Source organism: Zonotrichia leucophrys, chromosome 2 (genome assembly GCF_028769735.1).
Source record: "Zonotrichia leucophrys gambelii isolate GWCS_2022_RI chromosome 2, RI_Zleu_2.0, whole genome shotgun sequence".
Taxonomy (NCBI): Eukaryota; Metazoa; Chordata; class Aves; order Passeriformes; family Passerellidae; genus Zonotrichia; species Zonotrichia leucophrys.
In genome coordinates this window covers 23795542-23822562 of record NC_088171.1, presented here as the reverse complement: position 1 = coordinate 23822562, position 27021 = coordinate 23795542, and the positions used below count along the sequence as shown (strand labels likewise).

The 27021-nt window shown below is 38.2% G+C and overlaps 1 protein-coding gene across 5 annotated transcripts in view; it reads right to left on the bottom strand.

Annotated features, from left to right (window-relative positions):
* Positions 1-898: 898 nt before the first annotated feature.
* Positions 899-27021, bottom strand: part of CDK14 (cyclin dependent kinase 14) — a 310762-nt gene continuing 284639 nt past the window's right edge. For all 5 annotated transcript variants that reach the window (XM_064704274.1, XM_064704278.1, XM_064704276.1 and 2 more), the window contains one exon: positions 899-5145. The gene's annotated coding sequence lies outside the window, so the exon portion shown is untranslated. The remainder of the gene's footprint in view (positions 5146-27021) is intronic.

Below are 27021 nucleotides of genomic sequence, written 5' to 3'. Positions count from 1 at the left end.
AGCCTACACAGTACGATCACTTGCTCTCCAGCTATCCCCCATGCCAGATCAAAATGACTCCTATAGACTCTTGTGTTTGCTAAACCAGCATATTCTAACATTTCAGGCAAATATTCTAAGTCTATGAAACTGCATTGATTTAGCATTCATTGTCTAAAAATAGGTCCTAGCGAGATGCTGGTACCAAAAAAGCTAGAAGCAATGGAAAGGAGGAAAAAATACTGAACACACATATTGATAATATATAGTGCGAGCAAGCACTTGCTTATCTAATCTATGATGCACAAATAGACAAAGAATCAAGGCAGCATATGTTCACTGATTGAAACACAGAATCAAGTACGAACAAGGAAAAATCACACTTCACATCAAATTGTGAAAAATGCGTATCGTATGTTTTGCCTGATTTTCTACCAGAATTATCAGTTTTCTATTTCAAGAGAAGTTGTAATATGCCAGACTGCATCTTCTATACAATGATATATTTAAATCAAACCTGTTGTTTTGGTTTTTTTTTTTTTTCAGAATACTGGCTTTTTTACTACTTTGGTTAAATTCCAGTGTGCTGTAAAGAAGTCTCTTGTACATACATAACAAAACAGAAAGGGACAACAAACCATTAATGTACCATTACAGACAGAAATGTGAAGAATCTTGCCCTGTGTAGTGAGCACTGCCTTGTAGTTTTGGTGAAGCTCATGTTTGAATGAATCAGTACCTAATCTTTTATACATATTACTGTCTAGTGTCTGCCTACTCAAAAGTACTTTTCATTCCTTAAAAATCTCTTTTTTGGTTTACAACCATTTCCTTGTTTGGTTTTTGGAGAACAAAGAGGAAAAGAAAGGCTTTATTCTTTGGTTTAGGTCTAGATCACATATACAAAGGAGAAGAGAGATTCTGCTACACTTTATTCAATTTGATGTTACAAGAAAACAACAGTTACAGCTGACAAACCATTACATCTTTCATAATACAGACAAATTACAAGGTGTAACAAATAATGCGACATTTATTTTACTGAACTGTTTACGATGCTGTTCTTCTGAAGTATATATATATTTAATTACATTAACATTGTTTTCATGAACCAACCCGCCCCTTTTTTATTTGTTAAAAAAAGAATACCTCTTAGTGCACCATACAAAAGTCCGCATGGCAGCTGGCAAGCAGGAATTTTGTATGCAGCACCATGGAAATGCATTTTGGGGGATGGGAATTATTAGTGCATCCTTTACTTTTAGATTTTTTGCTTATGTGAAGAATGCAAGGCAGTAACATACAGTCACTCCACCTAAATGCTGGTAGGGGAGAGTATTGTTATGCTCAGTAATGCAACCTACTTCTGTTTTATAGGGGGTATCTGCATTTTGCTCCTTAGTCTGTACAGTCTAAACCTTTTATATAACAAAGATTACAAACCCAGTAATATTCACAGATGAATATTTTGTATATTCATCTTTTTGTATATTCATATATTGAGCATTGACTACACATTTGGTTGTGTGCACTGACACGGGGTGTACATAACCCACCAACCCACTGCGTATATATTTATTTATCCTAACTTCCCAAGAGTCTGAAGTGCAGAGCCCCTATGCACCAAAGAGAAAGCAAAATCCCCTGTGCCTCTGTCTACTGCAGATTGAATTTTCACTGTTGTACTGATGACTTGTCCTAAGCCATGGTTCTGATTAAAAGTAAGAGTGAGAATTAAAAGGACCCAACTGATGTAGGACCCCATACAGTAAAGCAATGTAATGTCAGAACTATTGGAGTGTCCTGTCTGGGGTGGTGCCTGATGGGTGTGGATTCGAGTTGAACTGAACACAGCATGAGAGAAGACTGAACAATCTCCAGCTGGTTGACTTGTAAATTTAGGTTCTGTGAACTTGAACTTGTAAGGACTCTCTGTATCATGCAGACCATATCTATCACCATCTTCCCTTCCCCATTAAATTAATATTAGATCCCATAGAGAGTTAGAACAGGCCCTCCCACTTTTATCTGCCTGCTATACCTGCTGCCCTGTTGCTGCTCTCCCATCTTGCAGCAAAGCCGCACCCTCTCAAGTATTACCAGGACAGACCTACTGGATCTCAGCCAAGTGGTAGGAAAATGCAAGTTAAGCTGCTGCTGGCTACTCACTCTGAGCAAATCCCACAGTTTCTCCAGGACTGTGCCCCAAAGACTACTGGTCACTGAAGCCAACTTATGACTTCAACAATGTGACAACGTTGACAATGTGAAACATCACGTTCCAGGCACCCACATCTGGAAGGCTGGGCTACTTCTTGTGTCTTTGAAGATTCTTTGGGGGACTGATTTCAGAAGGATGAGAGAAAAAGAGAGTAACACTACTGATCTTTGCTGAAACTGTCTCAAGGGCATTGATAGGGTTTAAACAGTCCATTCTGAACACTGAGAAGAGCAGTGGTGAAAACAGCTGGACTGGTGGGCAACTGTCTGGGTGAGCAGCTGTCTGATAGGTGTCAGGCTAATTGTGCAGGTAAGGGCTCTGCTGGAAGGGAGAAGAGTGAAATAAGGCTGTAGCATCAGCTGTTCCCTGGGCAAAGGAGCTTCTACTATCTCAAAAAAACCCTTGATTTTTTTGCCAGCAGATCTGATGTTACAGAATAATAATTTGAAGTGCACTCGTGAAAAGCACCATCCTGCTGAGCCTAGGTTGCCTTCATGCCAGGAGAATTCCCCAGGGCCCAGAGCCTCCATGGGAGAGCAGCAAAACCAAGCCACCACAGGCAGTTGGGGTGCTCAGAAAGTGTGTGCAGGATTAAGAGACCCTGGTCACTCCTTAATGATCAGTAGGTGAGATAACTTCATTACTGCTGAAGATTAAGTTGCTATTTAGAATCCTAGATATTTATGAACTTTCATTCTGGCAGTTAATTGAGTTTGAAGACTTTTGGATCAACTTTATTTCAGTGGTTGCTTAGAAGTGGGAATGGGGCAGAGAGGATAATCTCACGTGCACATGTGTGTTCACACACATACACACACACACATACCTTAAGCAAGCACTGTACATGAGTCACTATGGATAGTAATGTGCTAGGCTTGTGGGAACAATTGGGGAATTACTCTATATTAAACCTTCAGATGGTTAGTTGAGCAGTGTAATTGCTTGCCTTCAAATTTAAGCTGTCAAGTAGAAGCATCTATGAAACTACCCTTATATTCCTAATCAAAATCTTTGTTATGATTTCAAAAATTCTTCAGATTTTGCAGCAAGTTTTTTTTTTCTAAAAATAGCTAATTTTAATCATCAAACTGCACACAATTTAAGTAGCAAAGATAATGTATAAAAGACTTTTCTCTTACAAAAAAAAGGAAACATGAAACCCAAACAAACCATGTCTAAGGCAGTTTCAGTGTGTGATAAATTCAAAAGTTCAGTGGTCACTTTTCCCCCTATAAACACTGGGGAAGAACTGTAGTAAGTTCTAAATATGATTGTGACTGAAAGTGGCTTTCAGATGGCTTTTCGAAGATCCTGAAACAGAGACGTCAGTGGGGAAATTTGTCTTTTAATGGCTGTGCAAATATTGAGAATATTTCCACGGTTCAGTTCTTTGAAAGCGTAGACTCCTGTCTTAGTTCATTAAGAGACCTTTTGTAGCTGCTTGTGCATTCGAGGATTTGCCTTATTTGGTGTCTTTTTCTTATTAAACACTGCTGGAGTTTAATAAGATGGCAGTAGCACAAATCCTTTCCCCCTCCTTTTTAAACACTGAAAGCTAACCAAAGCATTACCACACTTCCTTAAAATGTAATTCAATGCATCCAGCAAGTAAAGGATGTCAAAATTATGTGTAGAATAATATTGCCTAGCAAGTGCTTCTGTCCAAGCAGGACTATAACTCAACAGTGATTTTTGCACCGTACCTTGCCCTCGCTGAATGCAAAGTTGTAAACAGGGCAGTTTTTCCACACCCCTGAACACAATGCTCTCCCCAACCAAAATGTAGTAGGGGCTTCCTTTTCTAAAATCACACACACAACTTAGTTTCTTGCAAAGTTTGCATTTGAATGATTCATTCAGAAAAGCTATCTAAAGACTAAGGATCATGTAGTGCCTTGCAACCAGCTCAGAATACCTCTGGAAAATAACTCAAAAGGTGCTTTGGTGTGGAACAGCAAACAGTCTGGGATGAGGAGAATTCTCCACCTTGCTTTGTACATGGCAAAGTAACACAGCTAGATTTAATGGCTCATTCAAAGGAAGTTTTTCTGTACCTCAGTACCTGCCTTGAATTAAACAGAACAGTTTCATCATCTCTGTTTTCAAGAAAATATTCCAAAAAGTAACTAGTGTGAGGAAGAACATAGAGATGTTAGCCAAGACCCATAAAAAAGAGATATTCTTGAAGATAATAAAACCATAAGGAACTCACTGTGTATCTGTCAGCTGCATACATCTCATAAGTTTTGCTTTGTCCTTCTCACAGGCCTATTTTGAAAACTGGCATGCTACATAGCTTAAGCAGAGTAACCAAATTTAGAGTACTTAAGTAAACATGCAATTATTGCCATGTTTTTAAATGGATATGAATGGTCTGAGGGGATAATGAAAAAAGAAATAACCCAACAACACTTGAGGAAGAGTGGCAAGTGTTGTAATTGTCAGCTGATCGGACAAGTTGGGCTTGCCCTGGGAAGAAATAGTCTTCCCATTGGTTGCAAACTATGCACAACCCTCAAAGAAAACACACAGTCTTTTATGCCACTGTTGGCTCTTTTTGTACAGTTGTTACTGAAGAAGTGTGAACACCAAATGTGTTGTCTGTAAGTATTTAAGACATTGCTGGTGAAAGCATAAAAATCCTTACAAAGATGCAGCGCTGCAGTGGAAAATCAAACAAAATCAAACACAAAAGACTGAAGAGTACATGCCATGTATCAGTAAGCAAAAGCTTAATCTTCACATAGTTCTCTGAAATCACAAGGTATCCAAATGCGTGCAAGGTTTTAAATAAATTGCAGGGAAAAACAGGGTCTTGCCAGCTTCAATTTTCTTTTGAATGAAATCCACCATAGAGACAGAAAGGAAACAGGCCGTGGTTCCTTCCTGGTGTCGGCCTCCTCATTAGTTCTTTGTTTCCCTCCTCCAACCTGGTAAATTTAATCCTGTAAGGAAACAATATAAATTATAATAAGCCTCATGAATTGCATTTTGTTTTTCACTTGGTAAAATATAGGTTAGGCCAAAGCCAGTTATGAAGATGCCAGCTCAGAGTGAAGGGCAGACTTCCAAAGCATGTTTAGAACTGGTACCTCAGGAAAAGGAACTTAAAACACCAGTGTTTTCAGGGTGGTCACCTAAGTGAGATATATTAATCCATATTCATGTGTCTGTGCCCCAAGAGCTAATCTTCACAGGTACCATTAGCACTGACATTCTCCATGGAAAATTATAGACAGCTGCAACCAGTCATCTCTTCTAAAGGTGGTCACACCCCCTGAATGCAAAGGAAGGTTGCTAAAAATGCTGGCAGTGCTTCAGGAGTTTACAAGCTTTTTTTGCCCCTTTCTTTTTTTGCCCCCTTTCTCCCTAGTGATCTCCTGCATAACAATGCTCGTAACCAGTTTTTGAAAAGGTCTCCTCAGTTTTCCTTTCTGAGAGTTGTTTGGGGCACCTTGAAGCAAATCAGAAGCATTTCTGCAAGTATACCCAGGTTATGGAGCTTGATGTGCTGTATCTAAATGTATTTACCTTTATTTCAGTGTATTTCTATTATCTAGGCAGATAATTGCAAACTCTCCTTTCAAATATAAAAATAAACACCATCAATAGCTTCACTTATGTTGTCTTTCACTCTACTGATGAAGCTCAAAGCAATGGCTGCACTTGCAGGAAGGTATCCTGATGTTTCTGAGTATACACGAAACAGGAGGCAGGCTGAGAATGTGGGACAGGAAAACAAAGTATCCAATAACTGCAAGAAGACCCATGTGAAGGCTGAATGAAGGCTAGATGAACTGGATGAACTGAAGCCACTGAAAGGATTTTGTAATTAACACATTTAACTCTTAATAAATCTCCAAGTAGAATTTTATGTCAAGTAATAAACTGAGACTTTCTGAGAAATTCTGAAAATATATTTGTTAAGTTCTCCAAGACTAGAACTACAAACCTGATACATTTTTAAAATGCAGTTGCAGGAAGACAGTCAGATGTGAAGGAATTTCAGTCCTTAAAAAAAAGAATGCTGAAATATTCACTGAGCACGGAACTGGTTTGTATTAGCATGACCTAAAACTATTTAAATCAAACTGGATGCAGGTGCCAGTGAATCTAGTCTAGTCCTCATTTCAAAAGCAGCAGAAAAACAAGACATTGGTTTTGAACTGCAGTTTCAAGCATAGCACTTTCATTGTGGCTTTCAACAAAACACCCCAATGTCTATGCAATATCTTCTGTAATTTCCAAGGTTCCTGTCATGATTCTTGAGAGCTCTTCTTCTATTCTTTAAGCACCAGGATACCTGAACTGGATTAATGAAAGTCTTTTCTTAAGCATCTTGGGCCCTCTTGCAGCTTGGTCTACCACCTCTAGAGTCCTTCTTGGGTTGTTTTCTAAATGTGTCTGGAGCTTGTGTGGACTGTCTGTTTCACATGAAAGTCCCACTTTCCCCAATGTCTAGGAGCTTGGCTGAAATGCCAATAAATCTTGTTTCAAGGAATACATTTGAGCCGATGCATTTAGTTTACCTTGAAAAGCTTAAAAAGGAAAGCAATATTTGGAACGTACAGAGATTCACAACTGCTCAGTGATGAAACACCAGTGATAATATTCCCCAAATTTCAGATTTCCCTTCCTTCATGAGCACTTTTCAGGGGTGTTCGTTTTAGGACCTACTTCTTGGAAAGAAGCAGCTAAACTCCCAAAGCTCCTTCCAATGCTGAGGTTACTTTTGCCCCCACTGCCACCCACACTCCAGTTGTGGAAAGCAGGCTTGCAAATTGGAAGCTGCATCTGCCCAGGTCCAGAATAGCTGGCCTAATTTCAAGCTAAGCCCAAATTACTGGAGTTCCAGAGACTGACATAAGCAGCAGGGACGTCTGAGACAGGCAATAAAATTATAAGGATAGCAAGGTCTCTGGATGCATGTTTTTCCAGTAGTTATCTAATTGCTCAAAGGGTCATTGCTGATTTGAGAATAACTGCAGTTTAATTACAGAGAACTTTTCCTTTCTATTACTGGACCTCAGGACAGTATCTAAATGAGGTAAGTATCACACTTCTCCTAGGATTATGCTACAATTTCCCAGTAACAACACTACATTGCCTGGTTTCAAGTTTGGCTTTGTAGGCAAAGCTGATGACACATTCTCCAGGGCAGGGCCTGAGCCTGTGGAATGGGGAATATCTTCATTAGAAGCCTAGCACTTCCATAATCAAGCCTTAGAACATTAAGAGATTCTTTAGAAATTAATAAACTGAGAGCTGCTACCCTATAACACATGGGGGGAAAAAGCATCTTTGCACTGGACTACTGCCAGCACCAATGCACACTGCAGGCAGAACACTGAAAACTAAGAAAGGGTAGCAGGAGTTACAGGTTTCCTGCTCTGGCTCAGTGTAAGGCAGATCACAGTTATAAGATCACAACTCTACCAGCTCCAGCTTTGCTGGCTCCTGCCGTGCCAGGGCTGTAACTGGTTTCTTGTGAAGCTTAGAGACTGTGTATGGTGGGCAACACCACCCTCCACCTTCTGCACAGGCTCCAGATTTAGATTAGATCACTGGAAAAGAACATTCACTAATGGTTTTGGCTGGGGAAAGCTAAAAGACCCAGTACAACTGAAACCAGGGAACAGTATGGTGTCTCAGTCTCTGCAGTGTTGAAATGTGCCACAGGCCTGGTCTGGGAAGGCAGCCTGCATGACAGACCCCCTGCTCACAGCAGTGCCAGAACGCACAGGGTGTTCTGAACCCTCAGCCCTGCCTGCCAAGGTGTTTCTCCTGAGTTTGAAATACTTACATGACACAACAAGTGTGGTGGTTAAGAATAGATAATGTTTGTACCTGAATCCGTAATTCTCTGAATGTGTATTGTCAATTCAAAAGTGAAGTCAGCAGGTGAAGTCTCTTCCCATGCCTCAGAGAGCTGTGGTGCAGTGCCAGCTTTCTCTTATGCTGAACACAGATGTGCCACTTGTCAGAGGAGTGCTCTAATCATTGTGCACTTCCTCTTCACATTTAATTTGGTTTAAAATGAGACATTAAACAAACAACTCTCCTAAACTGGAGAAACAGGGAGAGCATCTCTTTATCCATAGCAGAAAATCTACAAAAAACCCCAGAAAATTTTATACTGGTGTGAACGAATGTTTTTCTTAAAAAAGCATTGTTTCTTCAGAGTGGCTCTTGAAATGAAACATCAGTTGTTCACACCACAAAGATCCAAGGCAGGGCCCTCTACACAGTGTTGCCATTCAGTTCCCAGGCTTTATATTCCGTGTTTGCATTTTTAAAGATATATCTAAGAAATATCCTTGCTTAGGATTTATACATTTCCCTCATCATACAAATCAAAGTTTTGCCTGGTGACTTGGCAGATTATGTTTATGGCCGCTGGTCACAGCTTTGCTTATAAAATTGTAAATTGTTAAATGGAATATTTACAACCTGTAATTTCCCAAGAGCAAAGTAGGATTCTTTCATATCTCCTTAAAAATCAAACCAAAACAACAAATCCCAAACAAACAATCAACAACAAACCCTGAAACATTGAAGATTGCCTTAAAAATCAACTTTTTTCACCACAGAACCGGGTACTTCGTGTTTTTGTGACAACTCTACTAAATCTAATAGCTTTCTACAAGTAAGTTAATGATGTACTTGAAATATTAAGTGATCTACATGAAGTGACTAATTTCTATGTTTGTTACCTAGAGGAAAATTCTGCTGCATACATTCTGTTTGTCCCAGACCCCAAACAGGATAGAGTGTTAATCCACCTTAAAAACAGCAGATGCCAGCTTCAGAATGCAGTAGCTGTTGATGTTACAGTGGTTCTAGAAAGGCATACCAAAGCCTGTAATTTAAACATTAATCATACTCTCAAGGCATGAGGCAGAGGAAGGTGATTAAATCCCAAATATTTTTCTTTATTTTAATTAGTGAAAGAACGTCCTGTTCTGTAAAAATACCAGTTCAATACATGTTCCTTTTGGCAGCATCAGCATCCTTCTCTAGGTACTTTTAATTTCTGTATAAATTATCACATCGGGTGGAGCTGTGCTCCAGCAGAGTCTTTAGCATGCAAAGCACACTCAGAGTGCAGGTCTATTTATGTGGCAGCTGATGCAGCAGTATTATAAGAGTATTCCAGTTTTAAAATAAAAATGTGAGCTGACAGCTGGAGATACTGTATTCTTTATGAGCTGAAGCATGGAGGTATTTAAGATCATCAACAATAATACTCTTTCTGCTTCTCCCTCCACCACACATGCAGACACCACAGATACTGTTCATCCTCTCTGAAAAAAAAGTACAGTATGAACAGGTGATTTTCCCCACACCTTTTATTCCTATCTTTGTTAGAGAAATCATTTTAAAGAGCCAACCCAACATTAGCAATACTATTTGCACTCACATAATATCTACGTGCAACTTGTTGCTATAAATATTAATTAATTGGATCACCAGTACCCATAATGCAACTTTATTTTGACCTACATGCCCTATGAACTAGATATTTTTTGGATTCAATTTCCTTAAAACCAACTGTCAGCATCATGTGATGGAAGAGATGAAAAATGAAAATGAGCGTTCCTGCTGTGCAGGTGAGTGACCTGTGGGAGACAGCTCTGCCTGCCAGGATTTTTACACGTACCATCAGACACAGACCAATTGATTAGATCATCTTATACCTGCCACCAACTAGGCTCAAGAGACTAATTAGAGAGAGTACTGCCTGCGCAGGCACCCCATTGACACCTAATTTGCTCAGCCAAAGCCTTTGGGGAGAATGTATTATCTCTGCAGCTGCACTTCATGCATTTCTGATTTGAGGCATAAGCAAGGAGTACTTCTTCACTCTTTTGAGCAAACTGAGTATATAAGCCCTTAAGTGCTAAATAGAAGCAGACAAATTAAATCTGGCCAGCTGCCATAAATCCTTTTTCCCCTTCAAATATATATACACATATATGTGCATACATGTTCTATTTTTTTATCTATGTCTATGATATATGTACACAAATGCAAACATACAAAAAATGTGTATGTATGAGTCTGAATGGGTGTAGAAAGGATGAGCATATAAAGGCATTTCTATAAATATATGCTTTAAAATATGTAATTGTCACACTGTATAGTGTGCCTTCCTTCACAGGGAAGTTTTACTTCTGTGAAATTTAAAAGAAATGCATTTGTTCTTATATGTGAAAAATAAATGATCTGCAGTGTTGTTAGCTCAGGCTCAGAATTACCCCATGGACAAGGCTCAGTAGATTGATGCCTGTAAAGTTGCTCTATGTATCTTCAGAGGTGCTAGTTCAAAGATTATCTCAGTATACAGCCTAGCTTTGTTGGAAGCTTTTCTTCAGTGGACTGTACCTTGTTTGTGGTTTCCTGAGGAATACTATTCACTAAGGCTAAGTATAAGGTTTCTTAAATTGCTTTCTGCTGGGCTTTAGTTTTATCTAGTTATCCATGCCCCAAAATACACAGGAGAGGCAAGACTTACAGCTGTTATTAAAAATTTATTCAGAAAAAAAAAAAAAAGTAGAAGAAGAAAAAGAGACACACTAGAAAAACTAGGATTTTTTGACAAACTGAGAAGGGTTTGAAGAAAACAATTTCAACTATAGGCTGGTTAGTGATTCCTGAACTCAGAAGCCTTGTAACACACAGGAACATAGTGAATTTGCGATACTCCTGAAATAGCACTGAAGCCAAGTATCTTCTTCCCTGTTATTTATCTACAAAGCAACTTTCAGGAGCTGAATAGGGCTGAATTATTGTAGCTTAATTTCAGTTTCTGTCAAAGTCCATGTTGACAAAGTCAGTTTATAGTGTCAACTCAGGATTCTGCACCCCTGTATCTAAAGAAGGAAAGAAACTGTAGCAAAATATGTGCAAGTTATGTGTGTGGCCAAAATATCAGGTGTAATCCCCTTTGCAAAATACACTATAAATGTGACTTCCAGTCTTGTTCATAGGATGGGGCATAATTCTATACAGTGAATATCTTCACCTTTCTCCCCTCACACAGGCCACATCTTTTCCAATTCATTTAATATTTCTTTAGCTACTTAATTTCATTTAATGTTTAAATGACACCTCTAGAACATCTTGGCAATTGTTGGCTACTACTCTTTCACAGATGCAGCACTGTACAGGATTCTTACACATTATTATTATAAATGCCATGAGTACTTAGCAGTAAACCATATTTGACAAATAAGTACCGCAGGATTAACTGGTTAACTTCTGTTTTCTTCTCTTGTGTCTTAGTTACTGCACTGTTATTCTTATACACAAGGGATTTCCCAGACTCTATCTAAGGTGATGCCATTTGCTGTATATTTGTCACAGTTCTAACATATAAATCATAATACTTATGGACATATTGCTGTGTTACCAATTCCTCTCTCCACAAGGAATTTTTCACAGATTGACTTTGCCTCTAAGCAGAGCCCTGCAACTCTAAATAGATTTGTGTGTAGGAGTTGACTGCAATTTCAGGGTGGGTGCGAAGAGATGACCCTAAAAGAAGTGAGTGCTAGACAAGGACTGTAAGCTAGTAAGAAAATAAAAACCAGAATAGTAATACAATTATAAGCTAAATTATTTTCTGAGCATACTTTAAATAAGTAACATAATATTTGAAAGATGAGATGTCTGTGGCACTGTGGATATGGGGCTGGACAACAAACCAAGATTTTGGCTTTGCTGCTGAATGTGACTGTAGGCAAGTGATTTCATCCCAGTGCAGCCTGGGATGAAATAACCAGTAACAAGGGCCCTGGTTTATGTCCCAGCCTCTGGGTTTTGTGTCTTCAAAATTAGTGCCCTGTTTTAGCTGGAGCCACCAATATTTCAAATTATGTAAATACAGTCAAATTTATCAAAAATGCAATATTAGAACAGCTGCAACATTGGTAGTACTTGAAACCTTTACTGTGAGTTTTCCAAATTGTACCTTTATGCACAATATGAGTTCAAAATGAAAGTCCAGCATCACCTGACTTGGTGAATGTTCACCCAATAGTCCAGTGTGGGAGTTTGATTCTGAAGAGCTAAGACTTACCCTTAAATTACACACCAGCTGCTAAGTAGCATATATGCATATCAATAATTGCAAACCAACCATGCATACTTTGCACACAGGTCTCTACAAAATATTATCATTAATTCCTTCATAGTGTGTCTTGTGAGGACAAAAAAAGGAATACAATAAGCCTGATCTTTACTGTAATATATTTTATACACAGTATTCATTTCTAAAGTTATTTGACAATGTGATTGGTTTCACAGTTAATTTGTAGGTATACTTTTAACTTTTGAGTGGCTGTGGTAACTTCCAAATGAGTTTTCTACAAGTCTTTCAGCAAAAAATCTTTCCTACCCTATCTGCCCACAGCTGAAGCTTTTTCTTTGAGTTGAGAACAAAGTCCTCAAAGCCCTTCACAATTACCATTTGAATAAGGCTTCACATGAAAAGTGGCCAGGACTGAATCTACTACATGTCTTCTAGTTTTTGAGAATAAAGCACAGCCCTCTGTGAGTGAGCTCTGGGAAAACTAGCACTTCAGATGAAGATACTACAAAAATAGCAGTGTTATTGAGCTTAATATAGTTTGCATGCAAAGCCATAGAAACCTTATTAAAAACAAAAACACAAATTGAGGGTTTTGGTACACATCAAGAATAGAAAAATATTAGTGCTAGTTGTTTGCAAGAATATACTTCTCAAACCTGACAAACATCCAAATCCCTACAACTTCCTCCAACCTTTTCCTATCTGATTAACGTGATGTGTCTAAATTGCTATGCTTCTCACCCTGATAACTTGCAAAAAAATTTTCCAAAGAGGAATTGACTGAATGTGAATTGGAGAAATGCTGTCTCGCTGGATCTATAATGAGAAAACCTAAACCTACAATTTTTGCCAGTGTTTGACACAATGAGATCCTTATCTCAGTGGTAGCACCAGCTCTCATCTCTGAAACAGATAAGTAAATGCTATGCCTGAACAAAATTTGTAGACACCTGAATTAAAATATCTGAAAGCAAAAAAAAAAAAAAAAAAAAAAAAGAAAGGAAAGAAAAGCTTATCTGTTACAGTTGTATATAACAGAACTGAGAGAGGAAATACCTGTTGGAAAATGATATAAAGGCATTAATGCCTTGGTTAACAGGTTTATTACTGGTTTGAAGCCATCTCTGGAGAAAAGGAGCTCCAGAGGCTGCTGAGAGATTTGCTCATTGCTAAACTCTCTTGCAGAGCTAAACAGTGAAGGGATGGGAGATTCAACTACAAGCAGCTGGGTGTGAGTGAGCTTAGCTGTGGTACCCTTCTGCCATGTCTCATCTTTGTGGCAGAGCCAGCTTAAGGAATTCCCCCTGCTGCAAACCTATTTCCTTGTTCCTGCCCTGCCACTTGTGCCCCGTCACTCATATTGTAAAATTTTGCTGTAGAACTCCGTACACTGTATCACTAAAGGTATCAAAAGTGACATTTTTATGTGGAACTTTATAATGAAGTTATCCAGGTAATGCCAAACTTCCAACTAGCTTCATCACAGCTAATGGGATTGAAAACTGGTGAGGCAGCAAGAAGGAACTGCCCAGACAGAGCTAGACAGAAATTTATCACACTGTTCTGGTTTGCAAAGACAAAATGATGGAATAACATCCTTATTTTTAATCAGCAGCATTCCCCAGTGCATTATGAAGAACAAAGCTTCATTCTAAAATCTGAAGCCACCTCCCAACTCACAAATGACTAATTATTTTCAGGTATCTGGAAACACTGTGAAATCTGCCTTAGCCAGCCACTTAGAGGAGCAGACAGAAGTTGTCACATAATGACCTACTAATTAAAAAGGAAGAAAACCATACTCAAAAGCTCTGGGAATACCCGTAAGATGGCCTAATAAGGATAATCTCCGGTACATGTTTCAAGGGAGCAGCAAACAAGAGATGGCTGAGAGCCCATGCCTCTGACTGGAAGTTCTTTGAATTTTTTTGGTTGGTTTTATTTTTTTTTAGCAGCAAAAATATGTTGGCCTGCCAACATATTAAGGAGATGTTTAACAGTTTGTGAGGCTTCAAGTCATATTTAATCAGAATTCAGAGAATTCAGACAGGATAGAAAAGCATCTGATTCTTTATAGGTCACTATCTAGCTTTGAAGGAAGAGTATAACCCTAGAGTTCAGGGACAGCAGATCAACTGTGCCCTCCAAATACCACAAATGAAAGTTATTGACTGCCAGTGTCAGGAATGATGGTAGCTGCTCTTAACAGTGCTATTTATCAGCCCAAACCTAAGCACATTTATTTATTTATTTATTTATATTATCTGCAACACAATGGCTGACCAACTCAGAACCCAAATTAGATGATGTGTTTGACCATCTCCTTCCACTCCTCCTCATCTAACATGACAAGAAGTGCATCTCTTCAGAGAACTGAATCAGAAATTTATTCTTGCTTCTCCCTGCCATGGAAAATTCTTTTATTCCCAAAGCAAAGTCTGCTCAACAAAATGACACATGAAAGACTAAATACTTGCATATGACTCATTAGCATTTACCTCCTCCCAAAAATTAAACCCTGCCTCACTGAAAAAATAAAGTATCTGCAGGTATTTCAAAATAGGGCATTTTGTATACATGTGATTGTTAATATTATTAGTCAAGTACCTTCTTGAAAGCTAAGTAATCTTAGCTTTCAAGAAGGAGCAAATTTAATGCTGCTTGTTTAATCAGTGCAGAGTAGATCTGGGATAGTCTAGAGACGGGTGTGGACCATTTTGTTCTAACAAAGATTCCTTGGAATTTAAAAATGCCTCTGCAAGGGATCACAACACTATAAACTACCTCAGACCCCACAGATAAATTGTAAGCATTAAGAAAACAATGTGCAAATGTTTATCAGTACCACAATCATTCTACTAGCCTGCAAGTACCTACAGGCAGCTTGGAATTAAGTTACATCTTTTTTTTTTTTTTTGAGAAGACAGGGTGAGTGTTCAGGTGCAGAAGGAAGAAAAAAAAAGAGGGATGGGTAAACAAAAGAAAAAAAATCCATTTCTCACCTGCATTTTTATTTCCATTTGTGTTCTTCCTAGAAAGTACTTTTCAAACCAGCAAAGAATTTTTAATCTGGAATGTGGAGTTATGAATGGCTTTGTTTTTAGCTTGACAGAACAGATATTATTGCAGCTGCATTTGGGATAGTAAAGATCCTTCTAGTTAAACACCATCTGGTTATGCATTCTGTTTGCTGCTGTGACTTTTGAGAGACTGAGCATCATGGCAAAGTGGTCATGTCAATTAAAATAATTTTTTTTAGGACAGCACTGCAACACTTGTGCACATATAAATTAGGCAGAAAGCAGACATCATTTGCTGAAGCAGAAGGATCTTTCCCATTATTATAGTACAGTATATTACATTAATGGCAAGTTTAAGTAATAGATGTATTTAAATTTTGGAATACATTTCCAAATATGATTATCTCCTAAGTTCTTAATCTGTGTGTCCACCCATGCCATGAATGTTGTACAGTGGTATTTATTGACAGAGATATTAGGAAGTCTTTGCAGTTGACATTTTCAAGCCTCAGTTGTTTCCCAACCTAAGAGTTCTTGAGACTAGAATGGAATAGAGGAGAAAAAAATCCCAGTTTAGGAAATGCAATGGTGTCTTTATGAGATATTGCTTGTCTTCATGCCCATTCCCTAGAGGATGTGCTGATACTTGCTGAATACTGCTATGCAGTGCTTTCACCTATACAGCTCCCACTTGGGATTTCTGCTGAAAATCCGTGACATTAGAAATAGTTACTGGCAGCTTCAGGCCAGCTGCTTTCTTCCCTGCCAGTTCCATTTTTACATGCAAAACCATATGGAGCACTGAAACAGAAATATTTCCCCAGTGCAGTCTCTGTGGCATTAAGTGGAAAAAATGTTCCAGAATTAGCACCTCTACAGAGCATCACTAGAGCAATGAGGATATTCTGTCTAGTACATAAGGAGATCACAAAGCAGCTCAGTGATTTTATTTCTCAGAGTTCCCACTCTGGTTGGGGTAAGAACCTTTTCCACTATGTATGACTAAGATGTTCAGATATTTTGCATGGTTTGGGAAATCTAGCATGAGGTTCCTCTCAGACACAACTTTTAGAAACCAAGCAGGATCTACAGTCTTTGAACTTTCAGATATTACAGGGAGAGGCTTCTCCCTTCCCTTTTGTTTTTTAAAAGACTTAAGAATGTTTTTAAAAACCAGTCTCGCACACAAGAGAGGCTTGTGGCAGAAACAGTAGATGTCAAATCAGGTGCAACATACTGTGCATTTTGTGGTATGCAAAAACAGGGATCATGGTAAGATGGAGCACTAAAGGCTTTTCTTACAAAAGTGCTATAAGCATTGGTTTTCTTGTAACTGCAAGAAATACTTAATCTTTTTTTTGAAGCTCCATTATAAAAGTAAGGTTTTGCATAGCTCATTTAAATAGTTTAAATGACACAAGGTTAAGAACAGGAAAGCCTTTCACCAAAGGTGGTTAGTCCTTTTCAAAGATTTCATATTATTTGAAGCTTACTTTCACTGCATTCTTTTACCTTGGCTGCTTCCCAAGTGGGTATAAGTTAATTAAATAGGATTTTGACCCTCTAACCTTCCCTATAAACTGCATCTTTACCTAACTATTTAAATAAATCAGATAAAAAACCAATCATAGCAGAATATATATTTTTACAGCTGAGGAAAAAACAAACATGTCTATTAAGCATATTTGTAAGTACTTAGTAGTCAAAGCAACAGCCAAGACTCATGGATGATTTTAATTAAAATAAATCTGGGTGGGCACATAAATTCATTTATGATGTTTTTTTTTCAAACTGAAACTTCTCTAGCATTACTGAACAGCACAGCACTGCAGTAAGTTCTGGTTTGTTTGTGGCAACTGAAGCTCAATCCACCTGATTAGCTTGTATTCCAGTTGAGTAATGTAAAGTGTAAATTGTATCTACAAAAGATATCAAAGATATGAGGCTGAAAATTGTTACAGGAAAGAAGAGAAAGAAAGAGCAGAACAGATGGACAGGTAACAATTATACAATTATACCCAGCACTTCTGTAACTGACATGCTCTGGGTTTAAATAGCAAAAGGAGGTGAAATAGATGCATCAGGAGAATGGTCTCTACAAACAGATAGTGTGGCTTTCTGTATCTCATTAGCCCTTTTCACCTTAAAGTACAGGCTTCTGATTATTAGACCCTTCCAAAAAGCCTTTTAAGTTCATCCAGAAACAAAATACAGTTTAGGTATGAAGAATGATAGCAGTTATGTATGGAGAAATGAGTAACTAGCTCATGCATAAAGAATGAACAATGAACTGAGCTGCCTCTTTGTGCCTAAGTGATGTGCTCAGGTCTCTGCATAGGCAGTAACAAAGGCACTGCTACTGGATTGATCACATCTCTCACCCACAGTAGGACTTCTAAAATTGAGTTCATCACAGAAATAAATTCTCCCAAAACACAGGTCTTTAGCTTGATACATTAATAGCAATACCACCTAACCACCTCACTGGTACATTGTGTTCAAATTTTGCAGCCATTGGGTGATAAATACACACCTTTTCAAGGGTTCTAGTTTTTGATCATTGACTGGGACATATTCGCCCCTTTCCTGACATTTCTCTCAGCCCATCCTTGCTGAATAAAGAACAGGAAGATGGCAACAACAATCATAGAATGTATAAAAAGCTCCCACTGCAGACCTGTGCACCAACTCTCATCTTCCAAGGTGCAACTCATCTCCTCATTTTAGTGGTTGGGGGTTACTAATGGCATCATGCATCATGTTTGGTCCACCTTTGTCAAACTATTTCAGACCAGGGGTGTTACCATGCACAGGCTGTGATAGCAAGGTTTAACAGGAATAAGGTTTTCTGTTTCTCACATTGCACAGAAGAGGATCATATACTCCCAACAGAAAGATTTCTCTGCAAGATTTCTTCACTATCCCCAAAACAAAGCTATCTAAAGTAATATGTAGCAGTAGAGAGTGTCCAAAGGAAAAAAAAATCAAAAAATGCATAGGAAATTCTGGGAATTATAATAAATAGTTTAAAGGCATGTCAACAGCCTGTAACTCTCCCTTCTCAAACATTTTTATCCTGTCAAGTAATAACTGACAATAAGGGTACTGTAAACTAGAAAGATACTTTCTTTGTGCTTTGAAAGGGCTTTGCATAGAGTTATTTTAATTATTTTCCTTCTATAGTAAGTAGAGGATGAAAAAGATTTCTGAAATAAGAAATGTTATTGTTAACTCACTAATCACAGCTGAGGGACTTAGGGGCAGTCTGGTTCCTGAAATATCTTTCAGCTTATTTTACAGAATTGACTTAGTTGGTGGTATCCCTGTCACATGGATTTCAATGCAAGGCACCAAAACTTCCTTTATGCAGAATTACAATGGACAACACTGGACACTGAAATCATATCCTGGGGAATTCTAGATCACTAATACTTGAAACAGGGAATTTTTATTAATTTAAATAAATTAATTTTTCATTTGTAAATGCCTGTTTATGAGGTGATTGAGTTTTGAGTCAATGTGTAAATTACACACACTGTTATTTATTTTTCAAACATAAAATACATATCCCTGCTGAGAAACGACTGACCCTTAAAAGTCAAAGCAAGGGCTTGATTCCTCTCCTCTGATTCTGTGGGTGCCACAAATGAGAGGGTTATGAGCTTCCCTATTTTGCTTCTTGACATTCAACATGCTTATGGCTTGGGACCAATGGAGTAGCTGGGGGCAGCCTGAGTATCAGCACACAGGGAGAGCTGCTGAGGGGACCCTGGAGAAATGCTGAGACCATGGCCAGGAGCCCCATGTGGCAGAGCAGTCCAGGAGGGGAGCCTGCAGCCAAAGCCAGGCAGGCACACAGCTACAAACTCTGAGGTTTCTCAGCAGAAGCTGCTATAATATGGAAATAGATTCTTACCCTCTAGGCCCATATGTCATCACACCAAGCTGAGCTGAAGCTGCCAACTAAAATGGGCAATTTCACATGAACTTGGCAGGGTGACTGCCAACACAGAGCTTGTTTTCCACTGGTGCCACCCACTCTGCTAATCCAATTCTGTCTCCTGACTTGTTTTTAAATAATAATGAACAGCAGATGGGAGGGGAAAATGTTGCTGGTTGTTAAGCCAGCATGCGAGTGAGGCTCTTTGCTTTTCACATATCTTGTGCAAACTGACTCTGAATGCAATGTCAAGTGATTAATAGTGGTTAAACGAGAAACCCAGGATTTGCCATGTTCTCAGTCATTTAATCTTTGACCAGGACAGGCAGGCAAACAAAACAATCAGAAGAATAACATGTTCAAAGACAAAGAACCAACTTCCATAACATTTAACTTTGATAAAGTTAGGGATGGACTCTTCTTCCCATCCTTGCAAATATCATTTTGGTGGGTTTTTTTGGGCAGTGGCATAATATGGGGTTGCTAAGCACCAGAGCAATATTAAAAATGCCTTTCAAGTTAAACACACAGTAATCCGAACAGGCATTATTGAGCATAATTCCATGGCTGACTCCTTATTGATAAGGAGAGAGGAAACAGGCTGAAGCACCAGGGTGGGGAATAGGGGTGTGACTGTCAGGAAGAAGGGCAGAGGGAGGCACGGAGAGGCAGTGGGCAGGCAGCAGAGAGCACACAGCCAGGATGCTGCTTGTCTCTTCGGCAGCAGCAGGAGGACCTATTGTTCCTGGGTCACACAACATTATCTCCTGCCCAACAAACAGCAGGTAAGCTTGTTTGCACAATACACTGTGTTTTCTCTCGTGTCAGCCTGACACAGAGCATAATCACCTCCTACTGCTGCCTACTGACCTCACACTGAGGGTTGAAAGGTAGGAATCCCACTGGCAACACATCTCACTGAGGGTGAAAGAAGGTATCAGTGAGAAGGTATCAGTATGATTCCTTACACTGAAACCTCTTCCACGGTATCAGTTTCTGAAAATTCGGGAACTTAAAACTCTTGAAAGGAGTTAAAATGCTTATGCACGATATCTAATCCCTTCTACACCTGTAGCAGTCTTTAACACATGGTCATTTTCTTGTCTCCAGAGAAACCTTTGCCACATTTGCTGCTCAAACTATATGCTGCTTTTGTAAGACAAAGAGGTTTATTGAAAATAAGATCCTCGATTCCTTTATTGTGGAAGAAGGAAGGTAAGTTGAATGGACAACAATGCAAGAAAAAATAAGTTTCAGTCGCTGAATGCTTGGAAAGTTGCATTTGAGTCCTGCTTCTGCCATAGTCCTTACATGGTGCTAGAAAACTATTATCAGAGCTCCTACAATACTAGAGATTTTTTTTTTTTGTATACAGAAATTCACTTGGCAGCTCTGATTTTCTTTGTAATCCAAGATGGATCCTAGCTGGGGCTGCAGATATGCTGAGCATTCACTGCTCCAACTGAGGTCAATGCAGAATGAAATCCAATCTGAACATATTGAGCACTAAAGGATGCAAGGAGCTCTGAAAAATCAGGCAAGAATAATTGATTCATTTTTAACAATTGCCATTTTAATACTTGTACTTCAGCTCCTAGTGCATAAAATGGACACCTTCATACCGTGTCAGCTCATGGGGGTACTGTGAAAGTGGCTTCATGAGGCTGGCAAAGAACTAAGAGAGAGAAAAGCCACCATGGAAACGAATGATTCCATATCTGGTTCAGATTATGGATGCTATAGCCATAATGCACAGGATGAAACACTGAATGATGAAGATGAAAGGAAACATTAACTATCCCTCTGTGTTCACAATCCATTATCCTACTGAAAAGTGATTTGAGGGCCCAAAGAAATAAGAGCATATGATCCTGACAAATGAAAACTGTAGATGAGTGCATAAACCACAGGTGGACGAAATTAAATTTGAAACCTTAATTTCGGTATTTCCTAAGTACTGTTTGAATTTACCACTTTAATAAATTTTATGAAGCAGACTTTAGAAGCAGACAGTATTGCTAAGAACTAATGGTACATCTTCCCAGTTAGTCACATACAGGATGGAGAGATTCCTAATAAGAAACATAACCTTGTCTCAAATTTACTATCAGTTTCTTTGCCTTTCAACTGAAATATTTTGTCTGGTTTGATGTTGCAAGACCACAGTAACATAATTTGATACAGCAACCTTTGATAATACAGGTTAACAGATATTTCATTGTGTAAATGTTACAATCTCTGTTTTTCCATCTAATGTAGGGAGTTTAGCATATGCCTTCTAAAAACTGAAAGAATTTCATACAGGCATCTGTACTGGCCTGTTCTTTGTACTAATTAAATTAGTTTCCTGTTGAGTAAGTAAAGTACTGGCAGCCAGGAACAGTTGGGGAGACAGCTCAGAGTCTTAAGCACTGAACCATGAACTTTTCTGTTTACTACAACATTAAACAAGCAGACACTCTTGCTGACATTATGGGGAATGAAAGAGCATTCTGTTAAGATTGTTGTTTCATTACTGTTCGTGAACTACTGATCTTCGTAAAGTGACATTTTTAAAGATACAAAAGGTATTTCATTTGATACAGTTAACTAAATAAACTCATTATTTGTTTTAAAAATACGTATGTCAAAGTTAAAGCTGAATTTGAACTTCAAATGGAAGGGGTCAAAACTCAGAAGGGAGAAATAAGTCAAAGTGCCACCCAATAACCCGGCTGTGTGTCTGGTTCTGCACCTCCACTCTAATGATCACAAAGATGAAAACTTTATATGACGCACAGATCTTCAGCCCAGGCACCTCACAAGGGACATTGACACCTTGAAGGAGTAGGGACATCATGAGTCCCTAAGTCCAAGCAAGAGACATCATGTCTCTGATCTCCCGTACTAGTGGCTTTCAGCCTCTGCTGGAGAGTTTGCCATTTGATTAAATAAAGCATAATGACAAAGAAGCACAAGCAGTACATGAATAGAAGATCTAAATAGCTGTTCTTACTTCAGTTCAATTTTTCCTTGTAATATAACACCTTAAAATATTATAAATTGTTTACATTAAAATATACATGCTTACCACAGTACATATACACTGAGCCTTTGTGTGCATGTATTTAGCTCAAAGCTAATCTCTGAATAAAAGCCCTTTCTGAAAATAGAGATTTATAAAAAGAAATACTGATAAACTTTCAACTATAGGGACTCTAGTGGTCACTGCATAAACAGCATTGCAACACAAAACCTGTGTGATTTTGTGGATCACCCCATAAATCTTCCTTTGTCCCATGAGTTTGAGTTTTCAGCCAAGAAAAACAACATTCTTCATAAAATTAATGAAAACAAGCTGCTCTTTGCCTACAGAAAAAGATTTTTCTTAATTACATTTTTTGCTTTGAATCATATATCCTGTAGTTTGATTAAATTCCCTTAGAAGTCAACTAAAAATTAAAGCTTTGCAGCGTGAACCTCAAACGTGGTGTTTACTTGGAGAATATAAACCCACTGTGCCTTTGGAAGGTGATATTTAAAGCAAGAATAAGAGCAATATGCAAGACAGTTTTTATTATTTTCATTATGTCACTGCACAAATTTATTTTCAGGGCTTAGAGTTTGCAGAGAAATATGATCTGGCCAATGTATTTATTAGAAATAAATGGTCTGTGTAAATGAATGTAGATAAAGCAAGAATACTGGAATTCTGGTTAATCCCTTGAGGCAGTAAATCAGGATTTCTAAAGCACTTAATGCAAAATATCTGCATCAAGGGGTTAAATATATAAAATATGAAAAGTCAAAGACAAGAACTAGATTAAAAGGTTACATGGAGACAGTGTTGAAAAAACTGGACCCTGCTGCTAAATAGATATCCAACAGGCATTTATTTAGGTTCACTGGCTGCAGCAGCCTCTGGCATACTCTGAATGAACTCATACAACAAACAAAAATCAAATTCTAGTGTCAGTCTTTGATCTTTTTGTAGCACCATAGCAGAAAATTTCATAGAGAACCAAGCTATGTGGACATGATTAAGCTAATGCAACCAATTGCCCTAACTGAAAAATAAAAAAACCACTTCTCTATACCCTTGCTGCATCCTCATTGCCTCAATACTTCAGATGAGCCCTGTATCCTTCCTGGCAGATTGTGCCTAATCCCCAGTAGGGACAGCAGACAGAGAAAAGACATCACTCATTAATTTAAGCACTAATTGAATCAGTTCCTATTCAGCTGAGAATCTTCCTCCACTCCAGAGTGAAACCGGTCCCAAAACCTAAGTCTTTGCCAGACTTAAATCATAATTGAGATTGAAGAACAATTTTATTTTTCTCTGGCTCCCAATGCTTTCATACAAACTACACTTAAGACTTTTTATGTATGTACTACTAAATAAGATCTACTTAAAAAAACCCAGCCCCAAATCCTAACCACCCTAAGGAACAAAAAATGAATATATTGCTCATTCAAACAGCAGTGCTCCCTGAGGCTCTCTGTGCAGCAGATGTATTCCTAACATGACTGCAGCTATCACCCATGACCAGTAACTCTTGGCTCCAAAGCTCAGAGGTGCACTTTGTTTCAAGTTCTAAGGCAACAAGACATACCTTGAGATATATATATATATATATATATATATACATTTCTGCTTTTATGCACACACATGGATAAAATGAACCTTTTTTTTTTTTAACTACTGTAGTCCTGACCCTTTCAGGGGCTCCATGCAAAGAGGCCAGTACCCACACAGAGCTTGTTTGAAGCCAATGTGGTTTTCCCAGTGGGAGACAGGAAGAGATGGGAATTACTGAGTTAAATTTGTGTATTGGTATTTTCAACATAAATTAAATATTTGCAGCTAAAGCAATAAATACTGAAATCCTACTACACATTGATACCTTTTAGATCTCTGGGAAGGCAAGTGACCTTGGTCCTGCTTCTGTCATTCTAAACTTTAAAACTTTAAAGGAAATTTAGTCCAGATTGAGAGAAGGATTCCTAGTCCCCACATTAGCACTCCAGAAACTTCCTTTCTTCATTTGCTTCAGTAGGTCTTAATCACATCCCTAAAGCTAAATATTTTTTCAGCTATGTTCCTGAATTGAGTTTTGTATGAACATCAGAATAAATAAACCTTTTATATGTATGAAAAATTACAGTGCTCATCACTTTTGTTCAGCAAGGTCTTATCAAATACTATTTCACAATTCAAGGAATGCATTTGAATTCCTATGAAGAGATCCAGAGGATTAGCTCTTGTACACGTCTTTTCCTGTTTGGGACAAGGCTGACAAAATCTGAATGCTGAAAGCTGAAATTCTGAGCATGGTGAAAAGTACTTGTTAGACCTTTTAACCTATAATTGATAGCAAAAACTAGATGTTGTAAAATCTGAGCCTTGCTGAGCAAGCTTTAGGGCATTTTCTCACTTGTTATTTTGCCTCTTGATTATCATTCATGCACAGAAAGAAACTACCAGAAATGCCCAGGGAATGGCTAATAGTCTCAAAGCTACTTTTAAAAAAGAAGATATTGATAGAATTAGCTAGCATATAAAAAATGTTTGAACTGTGATTTGTGCTTATTATGCACACAATTTATTGGTAAAAATTGGCTGTTATGATTACCATACATTTGTCAAACTTGATTGTAAAATGGCATTCTTTTGACAAGCCAGTTCTACAGTGACACAAATACTAAATGAAAACAACATACAAGTACTTTCCTGGGAGAAGAAGGTCTTGAAAATAAAGGACATTTTAGTAATTATTTTTATTCATTTCACAAAGCTGGTACCTTAAACTCCCCTGGGTCTCTGAATGAGTGTGTGAATATCCAGGGAACATGCTATCACAGCATTGCTAATTCATCTGGATTTGACCTCTGAGGAACAGTTTGTGTCATCATGGAGCAAAAGCTCTGGTAAAACATTTGTCTAGATAAAAGACCTCAAGCAGTTAACCTGCACAGCAGAGGCAATGCAGTGGGCACGAGGATAATGACCTCTACCCAAATGGGGAAGGTACATCAATGTAACACCACGACAGCAAGACAAAAGATGACGGCAGCCCAGCAGGAAAACATTAGCAGTGATATAATTCTTGGTACTGTATGTGAAGAAATGCCTTAAGAGTACAATGTCAATCGGTTTTCACCTAATAATTATTTCAAGTTTTAATATTAAAAAAAGATTAAACATGACAACCAAATTTGTTCTTCACTTTTATTTTAAACTCTTGCTTTCATTCTGTTTTGTTTTTATAAAATAAAAATCCTGATAGAAGTAAATACCCTGTGTGGGTAAAAGTTACAATTCAGATTAAATAAACTTTCCTCATTTGATACATGAATTATTGGATGGATGTTTTTCTGACTTCAGATAATTATGACCCTGTTCTTAAACATAAACCAGAAGAACTTGATGAGCCTTGTTTAGCAAGTCAGACCTGTCCTAACAGACAGATTAACTCATTTCTTATGCAGGTTATTTACACTTAGGATACCTTTCATTGTTTATACTGAAGTTTTCTTCTTTCTGTTTTTAAAAGAAGACACTGTGTCACATGTCCATTATTTTTACCAGGCAGAATGCCTTGAATATTTAGCTACCACTCTTTTAGCACCACACCAAAAGTTCTGGGTTTAAACTATTTATTTTTAAAGTAGTAGCATGATCAGGCCTGCATGCTTATCTAAAGATCTTTGCTTTATGAGGGAGATTTTAGTCTGTGAGGTTTCCTCCACACATGGTAGGCAGCTGTCAGCAGCAGTGAGCAGGGCGAGGGGTCACTGCAGCTGCTCTGTGAAAGCACAGGGTTCCATCAACATGGCAAAAATCCTGCAGAGTGGGAGCTGGGAGACCACGGATTAGAGTACATTGGAGTGTGTCTGTAAGGTCACATCATGTCTGTCAAAGTGATATCAAACTGGTACACTGTACAATGCATTTTACTGTGTTCTGTGTTCAAAGAAAATAAAAGGAAAATGGACATGTGTGTAGCAGACCACGGTTTAATACAGAATTTCACACTGTCCTTTTAAATAGATGGATTTACTAAGTTCACAAAGACCCGTCGAATATGTATACACAGTGGAGATGTGTTGACTTGAGAGAGAACTAGATTTCATTAATTCTTCAGGTCAGACATGAATGAGATCAAAATAATTCTTATTAATTAAATAGTAGAAAAGACTATTAAGAGAAACCAGATGTTCACATTTCCTGAATCCTACACACTACTATACATAAATGTCTGTCCTTATATACATATGTCAATAGTTTCCCATGAAATGCTTTTCCATATCTCCTCATGAAATTTCACTTTGGTGAAATCGGTTGCTGTATTTAAGATAACGTTAAAATAGAGATAGATAGGTAGCAAACACATAATTCTGATTTGTGGGTAGACACAAATCTCTCCCAAATCTGCCTGTTTCAGAGGACAGTTACAGGATATTGAATGTCATATATATCATGTGGCATAGAATCCACAGAATCCAGAGATTTGTAATTCTCATTGTTAGGGTGCTTCAACCAGATGGAGAAAACTACACTTCCCAATAACAACAGCAACAACAACCACAGCAAGTTACTGCCCTGACATCTTGTGTTAGGAAACAAGGAAATGGGTAGGGCAATAGAGAATTTATTCTGGCTGAAATATGCAACAAAATGAGATGACCAAGACACTAAACGATGTCTCCTATTTCTAGCAATCTTGTGCAAGCTGAAAGCTAGCAGAGGTATGGAGGCAACAAGGGTTTATCAAACTACATCTGT